The 11,661-nt window shown below is 45.9% G+C and overlaps 1 long non-coding RNA gene across 1 annotated transcript; it reads right to left on the reverse strand.

Moving 5' to 3' along the window:
• Positions 1 to 1,989: 1,989 nt before the first annotated feature.
• Positions 1,990 to 4,967, reverse strand: LOC144167132 (uncharacterized). Its single transcript, XR_013321853.1, has 3 exons — positions 4,782 to 4,967; positions 4,641 to 4,715; positions 1,990 to 3,174 (listed from the first exon to the last, which is right to left on the reverse strand). It is a non-coding gene; the product is annotated as an uncharacterized LOC144167132 (long non-coding RNA).
• Positions 4,968 to 11,661: the final 6,694 nt, after the last annotated feature.

The following is an 11,661-nucleotide window of genomic DNA, read 5'->3' on the forward strand; positions in this document are numbered from 1 at the left end:
GTAAGGTTACGAACTTCGAAACATTGGTCACAGTGGTGTTGCCCCAGACGAGAAAACAATAGCTTAAATGGGAGAAAAGTAAAGCGTGATACAATGCAACTTTAGTTTTTGTAGGTAGAATGTGCCGGTTACGGGAAGTAATTCCGACAATCCTAGCAAGCGTTGAAGAAATGTTGCTAACATGGGCATCCCATGACACAGTATTACTGAACGTGACACCCAGTGATTTGAAGGACTCTACGTAGTCGATAACACTGCCGCTTAGGTATAGAGAGGGAGGGTTAAATATACACGGTTTCTTTTGGGCAGAAAAAGTACTGCTGTAGTTTTTTTCCGTGTTGATTTTTAATGAGTTTGATAACGACCATCTGGCAAGTAAAGAAAGCACGTGGTTTGCTGTGTCAGTCAAGTGTTGTATGTCATTGGAAGAAAAAAATAGGCTGGTGTCACCCGCGTAGATTATGTATTTCGCAAGGGAACTGATTTTTGGAATATCATTAATGTATATATTAAAAAGGAGTGGTCCTAAAATACTACCTTGAGGGACGCTATTCAAAATGCTGAGAGTTTGTGAAGGACATTGGTTAATCACCACATATTGGGATCGTGCTGCCAGGTACGATTTCATTAGGTCAAGGGAGTGTCCGCGAATACCATAGTGTTCTAATTTCGCGAAAAGAACGTTGTGACCGAGGCTATCGAAGGCTTTGCTCAAATCAACAAAAATCCCAAGGGTTAGAAGCTGAGTTTTGAAGTTTTTTAACATGTATTCTTTTTGGGTAAGCAATGCTTGTTCCGTAGACCTGTTTTGAGTGAAGCCATACTGACAGTCAGTTATTATGGGATGTTTAATAAGGAAGTTTTGAAGGCGAATGCGAATAATTTGCTCTAAGCGTTTAGAAAAGTACGGAAGTACAGATATTGGTCTGTAATTTCCTAAACTTTTATTATCTCCCTTTTTATATATCACAGCTACTCTGGCTAGCTGCATATCGGATGGAAATTGCACTGTCATAAGTGCGGTGTTGTATATATACGTTAGGCATGGCGTAATTATCTCAAGGACATACTTCACTGGCCGACTTTTAACATTTTGTGCATCGAGACTACATGTACCTCTTAAATTCCTGCATATCGCGAAAACTTCCTTTTCGTTTGTTGGCCCAAAAAAGACTAATTCAGCTAATTTATCATCCAGAAAGTCAGGCGTGTCAGCATTTATTTGGCTTTGACCCACTTCGGTGAAGAATTTATTGAAATTGTTCGCCAGACGGGAACCTGATATTTCTTCACCATCAATGAGCAAACTTGTTATATCTCTGCTCTGAGTTTTTCTATTTAAAAGCAAGTTTAGGCCATGATTGCCTAGAAATCCTTAGCATCCCAATTCCTGTTAAAAAATAACACAAGTTTTTGGGTGTGGTGATGGACGAAAAACTCACATTCATCTCCCATATCAAACAGCTCAGGCAAAAATGTCTAAAAACAATGAATATTCTGAAAGTCCTATCTCACCAATCATACGGTGCAGACAAATAACTCCTGCTGCGCCTCTATACCGCTTTGGTGGGGTCTCGCTTGGATTACGGAAGTATTGTCTATGAGTTCCCAGCCAAAAAAAACCATTGGCCAACCAATTGGTCAGCCAATTGGTCTTCCAAATGGCCGGCCAATGATGTTTTAGGCACCCATTGGCCGACCAATTGGCCAACCCATTGGCCGACCCATTGGCCGACCAAATGGCTGACCCATTGGCCGACCTATTGGATCCCAATAGGTCACCCAATGGGTCCCCTAATGGGTCACCCAATGGGCCCCCAATGGGTCCTTCCTTTTCATGGCTTCAAATAGCCCTTCGTTACCTCCACTTGGCTGCCAACCAAATGTAGCATTCCAACCCTTTGGCTAGGTCTGTGCGTGTGCAGTGCCTTTTTCGTTGAACCCTGAAAAATGACAGCAAACTTACTGCACAATGAACATTTTATTTTCTAGACTAGTACTCCTCCGATGAATAAGCCAATTGCCCGGCCTAATCATCCTCGCAATGAGTCGGCAGTCCTGTCCCGTCACCATCTTCATGGTCACGTGGCAGTGCTCCCCTGCTGCCAGCTTCCCTGTGCGATGTAAGAATAGTAAAAAAAAAGTAAAAAAAACCGTTTCCTGCTGCTTTAGAGATTATTGCTAGGTATGCTAAGCAAGGGGTAAACAGGCTACCCAAAGTGCATTTAAATGCTCACTGTGCCAAACCATTTCTCATTTCTTGACTGTTGGCACTTGCCATACATAAAAATTGTATTGCAGTTAATCGCGATGTTTTCTACAGATGTGGCGCGACTTTCCTACTTCGACAAAAATTTTCCACAGGGCCTCCCTAAAGAGACAGTAAAGGATGAATAAATCTTTGTTTTTACTGAAATCTCAGACGTTTCGCAGCTCTCTTGGCTTTTGTTCGACGAGCAACAATGCATTAGTCACTGAGAAATAAGCAAACAAATCTGGCATTTCCCTCCCCCGCTTCCCTTTCATTTTTTTGTGATGTAGTTGTTGCGTAACAAAGAGCAGCATATAAAAGCTGTAATATGCATTTTTTAGATACGTTGAGCTCATTTAAGGTTTTGAGTGGTGCTTATTTCACGAGCTCAACAACTTCAGAACAGTTTATTCGAAGAAAAGCACATTTACAGATGCTTCTCCAATGAGCTCTTGCCGTTCTCAACTTATGTGACATCACAAGCCATAGTACCCGAAAATGTTGGGGCATTGTCGCCTGTTTTCCTGTTTCTGGCATCTTCTGCCTTATTCAACACCTGCCGGATGCGAGAATGGCGTGTTTAGATTCTCAGCACTGTAATCTATTGATGCAAGTCAACTTGTTTTTACCCTTTAGTGTCTCTTTAAAAATACAGCTCAAGAGAAATGGCAGTCCACAAAGCTTGTGAAGGTTCCATGAAAACTAGCAATGTCCCACTTTTCATTGTGGTCTCTATTTTTTTGTGCTCATCATGAATTTTTCCACGAAATTAATCTCAATAGCCCATTCAGCATACCTTTTTGCCATCTTCTCGTTGTCGGCAAGCTTCTGAATGATGTATCCGTTGACGTTTTTCACCGCCAGGTCGAACAACTCACTCCCCGGGAGAGTTCCCTTTCTCTTGAGGTGCTCCATATAGCAGTCTGCATTTTACAGAGATAAAGTAAGTCACAATTAGATAGCAAACAAGGATGTTTCCTTTTAAACATATTCTTCGCAAAATGTGACTGCAGTAATGCAGCATTTCACAGTGCACACTGCTAGTATGGTTGTAAAATTTGAGTATAGCATATACCTTTTGTTGCAACTTGCAATGCATATTCATTTGCGCACAAAAGTTCACCCAAACAGACACAAGTCTCTTGTTTGGCTGTAAATTAGAATTGACAGTCAACTGCAGAAAAACTTTGACCTCTGAAACCATTTTCATCTATACTGTGCCTAAAAAAACTCAAAGATACAAAATATGAAAGCTGAATTATGTGCACGCATACCACAAGCCGCCCACAAATATCATCAATTTTGAAGCTGAAACTGAGAACAGTGGCCATAATGGCAAGACTGAAGCGACTTAGAAGCAGTCTTGGGCACTTCATCCTTTGTGGGGTTGAACGCGCTGCAGCAATGCAGGCGATGAGGCGCGCCGTAGTGGAGGGCTCCTGATTAATTTCGACCGCCTGGGGATCTTTAACGCGCACCTAAAACTCGAACACACAGGCGTTTTTGCTTTCTGCCTCCATCAGAAAAGCGGCCGCCGCGGCCAGGAATCGAACCAGCCACCTTGTGCTCAGTACTGCAATGCCATAGCCACTGAGCCACTGCGGTGGCAACCAGTTAATAGTAATGCGTTATCGGTCACTAGTTACTCTTTTCTGCAACTTGCAACTGTAACACTGTCACGTTTTTACACGATCACTGTAACACGAAATACCGTTAAGTGACTTTCTTTTTTTATAAAAACCGATCCAACAGCAACGCTCGTTAAAGGCTGACAGCAGTTTACGCTTTCCTTTCTTTAGGACTTTCTTTTTTCCCATATCCTCTCTGCCTTTCACATTTTTGGCACACTTTAGTTTAAGAGAAGTCACTAAGAGGGTTATCTTTCCTGCAGAATACCGAGGTTGGTCCGGTCTTTGAGGTTATTTAATTTTCGTACTTTTATTTTTAAAAACTTTGGAGCTATTTTAAACTATTTTAATTCGCACCAATTAAGTCATCTCACAGGCCTACCACTCATATGCCAGTTGACGTAGTGGTATCTACTGCACCTTAAAAAAAGCAAAATGTTCGTTTAGCTGACCTTTAACAAAAGCTTTATGAAGTGTAATAGCTGCAAGCATTGAAAATTATAGCAAAGTTAAGTTCAATGGTCCTACAAAGTTAAACCTCAAACATTTGGTAACCTGTGCAAGAAAGAGCAAACCGGCTTTTTCTGAGAAACTTAGGCCCTGTGAAAACCACCATAATCTGCCTATTTAGGTTTACTGCTGGATGAAGGCCTGGCTACAAATGAAGCTTGTACCATGCGGGATGACTATACTATCGGGAGCAAGCAGTGTAGCATTTCACAAGCTGTCAGAGAAGTTATAATTCTTGTCAGTGCACTTACCGCGCAACACTTCCACCTTTTTTGGAGTGAGTGCGTCTTTCCTGGGGCGACCTGGGAAGCGAGGGCTGTGTTTGCCTAAAAGAGTGAAGTGAAAATGTTCAGATCAAGGTGACAAAATGAACACCACAAACAGCCCCTTACCAAAAAGAGACCGGTTTAACAAAGTTGATGGCTCCCAGATCGCCACCAGAAGCTCCTTCACGTAGAGGGAGTCTTTTGGCTGCCTTTCGATTCGGGTCCACACTTCCCGCCGAATTTTGACACCCTGCCCTATGTCAACCTAAAAGGAGTATAACAAACCACAAGAACATGTCAGTCTGCACGAAAATCAAGACAAGTTAAATTCACAAACAAATGCAAAAAACTCCCCGCACGGGGCACCTTGAGTATTCATGGTGACGGTGTTGGCGACACCGCGGACCCCGAGCCCCCAACATAAACTGTAACCTACCGTGGTGATGTGTTTAAAGGTGAAGGGTAGAAGCCTCAAACGGTGGCCGTCGGAGCCCAGGTCAAGCTCCGGCGGATGGGCTCCCTGTCTGTTTACCAGGCAGGGAGCTCCGGGACCTCTCAGGCTATCAGGGTAAGGTTTGAGAAGAAAGTACCCCCGTCCCCTGCTTTTTTCTATGCTGTATGGAAAATTCAAAACCCCCCCCCAAACGTGATCGGTCCCTGAAAAGGGGCCGCACCGAAGTATCTTTCCCTCCACTTCCAAGCATGAGCTTCCCAAAGCCAGACAAATATTCTCGTTTCCTTGTTATCGAATCCCTTGACACAGCCCGCCCTCTTGCTTCACAATCAGTATTTTTGATTACAAAATACCTTGATGGAATAATTGGGAAAACCTACAATGCCAAAAAACAACGCACAGGTGAAGTCCTTGTTGAAGTAAAAAACCAACAGCAGGCAACCACACTTCTTGGTCAGACGAAAATGGTCGATCTGGACATCAGGGTCACACCCCACCGCAGCCTGAATAGCTCGCAGGGTGTGATCTCTGAGGCAGATCTTCTTAACGAGACAGATGCCGACATTCTTGAAGGTCTAAAGGATCAGGGTGTCACAGCCGTGCGCCGCATCACGATGCGTAGAGATGATAAGGTAATCCCCACGAAACATATCATCTTGACCTTCAACTGCTCCTCACTTCCTGACCATATCAACGCAGGGTTCATCCGATGCTCCATTCGTCCTTACATTCCGAACCCGCGCCGCTGCTTTAAGTGCCAGCGGTTCGGGCACGGAACCAACTCCTGCCGTGGTCGTCTGACCTGCGCAAAGTGCGCTCAGCATGATCATCCATCTGATAATTGTCCATCATCAACCCTCACCTGCGCCAACTGCCAGGGACCCCATGCCGCCTACTCTCGAACGTGCGAGAAGTTTAAGCAGGAGAAGGCGATCATTAATGTGAAGGTAACTGAGAACATCACCTTCCCAGAGGCGCGAAAGAGGTTCGCCTCTTTCCCCCTGGGGAGGTACGCCGACGCGGCTCGCCGGGGGGCGGAGCGGCGTCTGGTGTCCACAGGGACCCAGTTCAGCGAGTCTGACCTGGTCCCTCCCCCGCCCCCCCTTGGGTTGCCTCTGGCAGCCCAATCCGTTGCCACGCCGCTTGCTGAGGCAGCAGCGGTTGTGGTGACAACCTCTTCTGTAGGGACCGGTGCCGCTCCCGCCTCTGCCTCCCCGTCCTCCAGTGCGTTGGAGGGTGCCGACCGGATGGACACCGGGGGCCCCGCATCGGCTCCCACCGCCACCGCCCCTTCCGTGCCACCTCTGGTGCCCCGGACGCCCTCGGCGGTGGCGGCTCAAACGAAGGGCTCCCGAAAGGGGGCCAAGTCCGAGGGGCCTGGTCCGCCGGGCACCCTTCTGGCATCCGATGAGGAGATGGATGTCGCCCCGTTTCTGCCTGCAACGCAGCGCAAGGAACGGCCTCCGATGTCCAAGCCGACAGAAAGGCCTAGAAATCCTAGAATAACTGCCCCGAAAGACGACACATAAACAAACACACACACACACTCCAGTTATTCTTAAATTTAAATAATGGGAACTGAAAACATCATCCAATGGAACTGCAGAGGCCTTCTTAAAAATCTTGACGATGTGTATGAGATTCTGCATGCCAGTCAGCCAAGTATCATGTGTCTCCAGGAAACCCACCTCAATTCTAAACAAACAAATTTCTTGAATAGGTACATGGTATTCAGAAAGGACAGGGTTGGCTGCACACACTCTTCAGGAGGTGTGGCAATTGTCGCCCGAAAATCCTTAGCCTGCCACCCTGTCACTTTGAACACTGTCCTTGAGGCTGTAGCAATCCGTACGATAATATTTAATAGGTTGATAACGGTGTGCTCCATTTACATTCCTCCTGATTTTGCACTTCTGAGCTCTGATTTCGAGGCACTGGTTGACCAGCTGCCCGAACCATACATACTAACAGGCGACCTTAATGCGCACAACTCTCTTTGGGGCTCCTCCAGAACGGATGCCCGAGGTCGCCTGATAGAGAAGTTTCTTACATCCTCCGGAGCATGCCTTTTCAACAAAAAACAGCCTACATACCATAACTTAGGACACAATACATACTCGCATCTTGACTTGGCTATTGGCTCTGCAGTTCTCTTTCCACTTCTCGAGTGGGGTGTGGGCACTGACCCATATGGCAGTGACCACTTCCCCACCTCACTAACATACATAGGTAAAGGCCCATGCAGTCCATCTTCCCATAAAAAGTTTAATGAATCAAAAGCAAACTGGAGCACATTCACACAAACATCTCAACTACACCACACATCCATAAAGCACCTACACGTTGAGGAAGCCGCCCAACTCGTCGCGGCGCACATCCTCGACGCCGCCGAAAAGTCCATTCCCCAGGCCTCTAGTGGGTCCCGCAGCCCAAGGAGGCCCTGGTGGAACGAGGACTGCAGGCGGGCGCGAGAGGCCCAGAACAAGGCGTGGGGGGTCCTTCGCCGGTACCCCACGTCAGATAACCTCATTTCTTTTAAACGGGCAAAGGCTTTTGGGAAGCGAGTGCGTCGTGAGGCGAAAAGGGAGAGTTGGCGCGCCTTCCTCACTTCCATAAACTCATACACCGACACTCACAAAGTCTGGACACGAATACGAAAACTAAAAGGACAACAGACACACAGCCTGCCCCTGGTTAGTACAACAGGGGACACACTGGAAGATCAGGCTAACACACTCGCACAACACTTCCAACACGTGTCCAGCTCAGCACACTACACTAATACTTTCATGCAACAGAAAACTAATGCAGAAAAGAAGCCCTTACGAGACAAGAACAAGTCGAATTCTGCTTACAACTCTGAATTCACACTTCATGAGCTGAAGGTTGCTCTTTCTACCTGTAAGCCCTCAGCTCCAGGGGCAGACAGCATTACATACACCATGATACAACACCTACACACAGACACTCTTGAGACACTCCTACACCTCTACAACAGAATATGGCTTTCGGGGCAGCTTCCAAGGTCTTGGAAGGAGGCTATAGTTGTGGCCTTTCTGAAGGAGGGGAAGGACCCTTCCTCTCCCGCAAGTTATCGTCCCATCGCCCTGACAAGCTGCCTGTGTAAGCTCCTCGAGAAGATGATAAACCGTAGGCTAGTGTACTTTCTGGAGTACAACGGTCTCCTCGAGGGCTGCCAGGCAGGCTTCAGGGTGGGGCGATCTACCAATGATCAACTTCTTGCACTGGAATCCTACATAAAAGATGCATTTGTCCATAACCAGTTCTGCCTTACTGTATTTTTCGATATTGAAAAAGCTTATGATACAGCCTGGCGCTACGGCATCCTCAGGGACCTTAAGTCATTTGGTGTCTCTGGCAACATGATGAACACTCTTTGTAGTTATTTGGCCGAACGAACCTTTCGAGTGAGGGTTGGCGGTGCACTCTCCACTGTATATTTGCAGGAAAATGGTGTGCCGCAAGGTGGAGTTCTAAGCTGCACCTTGTTTATAGTTAAGATGAACTCCCTCCGAAAGTCATTGCCGCCGACCATTTCCTGTTCCATCTATGTAGACGATGTGCAAATATCTTTTAAATCCTGTAATCTGTCAATATGCGAACGTCAAGTACAACTCGGTGTTAAGAAACTAGCTGGCTGGGCGGACCTTAACGGGTTTAAACTGAACCCGGCCAAGAGTACTTGTGTTGTATTTTCCCGCAAGCGCGGGATTAACGCCGACCCTGAGATTACGCTTAACCGTGCACCTATTCCTGTTAAACGGGAGCACAAGTTTTTAGGTGTCATATTTGATAACAAGCTCACGTTCATACCTCACGTCAATACACTTAAACATAAATGCCTCAAAACACTAAACATTCTCAAGGTGCTCTCCCACCAATCCTATGGTGCAGACAAAGAGCTGCTTCTCCGGGTCTTCACCGCGTTAGTCGGGTCTCGATTAGACTACGGCAGTGTCGTGTATAGGTCGGCATCGAAAACAACGCTAAAAAGTCTTGATCCAGTACTGCACTTGGGTCTGCGCCTTGCGTCGGGTGCGTTCCGCACTAGCCCGGCCCAGAGTCTATATGTTGAGTGTAATAAGTGGTGCCTTGAGTACCAACGAACGTATGTGGACTTTCTCTACGCTTTTAAAATTTCATCTTTGAAGGACCATCCTTTTAAACGTGTTTTTAATGATACATCCACATCGCCACTGTTTGTAAATCGCCCGTCTGTTCCTTTGCCGTTCTCACTTAGAGTGAGACAGGAAGCTTCAAATTTCGACATCTCCTTTTTAGACATTCACACATCTTCTTTTACTGACGTCTTACCACCCTGGAAGCTTCAACCTGTGTGTTGTGACTTGTCCTTCGTGAAAATTGATAAAACCAGGGTACCACAAACTGCTATTTTGCAGCACTTCTTGTCCCTGCAGTTCAAGTATGAATGTGCAGAGTTTTACAGTGACGCATCAAAAACTGCCCTTACTGTGTCCTGTGCGGCGCACGGACCCGATTTTAGAGTCTCTAAGACCTTGAACTCGAAGACCAGCATTTTTACGGCAGAAGCCCATGGCGTTTTGCTTGTTTTAAATCACATAGTGCAACATGAAATACCCAAGTCTATCATTTTCACAGATTCACTGAGTGTTCTACATGCATTGTCATCCAACAAGTCTTCTAAAAACCATGTTCTTAATGTAGTGTATAAAACCATTATGTCCGCGTATGCATTAAATCTCGAGGTGATCATGTGTTGGGTTCCAGGCCACTCTGGGATTGCGGGAAATGAGACCGCTGATCAGATGGCCGCTGCTGCTGCACACACAAATACACCGGACATAGCAACAGTACCCTACACAGACCTCAAGCCACACATAAGACAACACCTGCGAAGAACATGGCAAACACACTGGGACGAACAGACAGACAACAAACTGCATGTAATAAAGCCACACTTGGGACGGTACATATCTGACTCACACAACAGACACTCGGAAGTCGCCTTGGGTAGGCTACGGATAGGGCACACGCATGCAACTCACTCGTATCTGCTGACGGGATCTCCTAGACCCCAGTGCAGCAGGTGCGGAGAGGCCCTATCCGTAGTGCACATACTAATAACATGCAAGGCACTTCACACAACACGACACAAACACTTCAGAGAACTCTACAGACAACATATTCCCCTACATCCATTGTTTTTTCTAGGTGACGATGCCATTGTTTCAGTGAAACGTGTGTTTGAGTATTTGTCAGAAGTCAAGTTTTTAAACCTCATTTCCTATCATGCATAATGAAATCTGGCCCTATACACCAGCCATGCCCATTGCTGTTTTCTGATTTTACTTTTGTTTTTGCTGACTTTACGTAGTGGTTAAGGTTTCACCCTCATATGACTATTGTTTTGGCGCTCTTTGCCCTAGTTGGCCTTGCGCCATAAACATCCAACCATCATCATCATCATCAAATGCAAAAAACTTGCCGCTGAACACACACAACACGTGCACAGCATGCGTTCAAATGAAGGCCTCGCAAGCTACACTGATCATGAAAAAATTTATGGTGGTTGACACTACACAAGACAACCGCAATTCACAAAGGTGACTGTGCTTCCCAAATTTTTACTAATATAAGCTCATCTTTATTTCACCTGTTCTATACCTACAGCATTACATAAAATCCTCTTAAGATGCTTTTGCCAGCTCCAACCCTTTGCAAGTTGAGCCCCATACATTTCGTTCCCCATCCCTCCACCTTGTTTCCAGGAACTCAACTTGTTAGTTGTGTGGCTTACATGGCGCCCCAGAAATTTTCGAAGCGTGGACATTTTTAGAACAAGGGGAAGGGGGGTCGGGAGATGTGAAATTTAATAATTTTTTTTCACACCAATTGAAAAACTTTGGTAGAATGCTGCATATTGCGGTGCTGCAAAAAAAAATTTAAAAATTAAAAAAAGCACTTATGTGGAGTGGGGAGGTCATTTAAACACCAGGCCTTCGGACATATGTACAGCCTCAGTTTAAACCCGGCAAAGCATTGATGGCCCTAAAACAGAAGGATGATATTAGGGTGACCTGAATGCCAGTGCACATAGGAGCCTAGGGAAACACCACTGCACCTCCCTGTATAAGCTATGCAAATTTTGACACTCCAGTTTGCAAAGCCAACATGCAGTATCCCTTTCTGCACTGCCAAACTTTTGATCTGCTAAGCTACAAAATAGTGTTTTTCCACATTCTGATATTGAAGCTGTGCGTAGGGGCACACTTGTGCACCTTCAGCACCCAGTCACACTAGCCCAGTTCAGTGTTGCCATCAGTCTGGCATGTGTGATTTAGTAACCGGTTGCCCATCCCCTCCCCTATCCGCGCCTCTTCCCACACCAGCAACCAGCACAAACCAAATTCATCAATCAATCAAACCAATCAAATTGTGATGACAACACGCAATTAAAAAGTTTAGCAATAACCAATACCAACTCTGAAATTCTAATCCCTCAATCTCCAACTCACCAGGTCTTCCATGGGCACACCAGGGTCATGTTGC

Source organism: Haemaphysalis longicornis, unplaced genomic scaffold, assembly GCF_048455015.1.
Source record: "Haemaphysalis longicornis isolate Haplotype H1 unplaced genomic scaffold, Haemaphysalis longicornis Haplotype H1 scaffold_2, whole genome shotgun sequence".
Classification (NCBI taxonomy): domain Eukaryota; kingdom Metazoa; phylum Arthropoda; class Arachnida; order Ixodida; family Ixodidae; genus Haemaphysalis; species Haemaphysalis longicornis.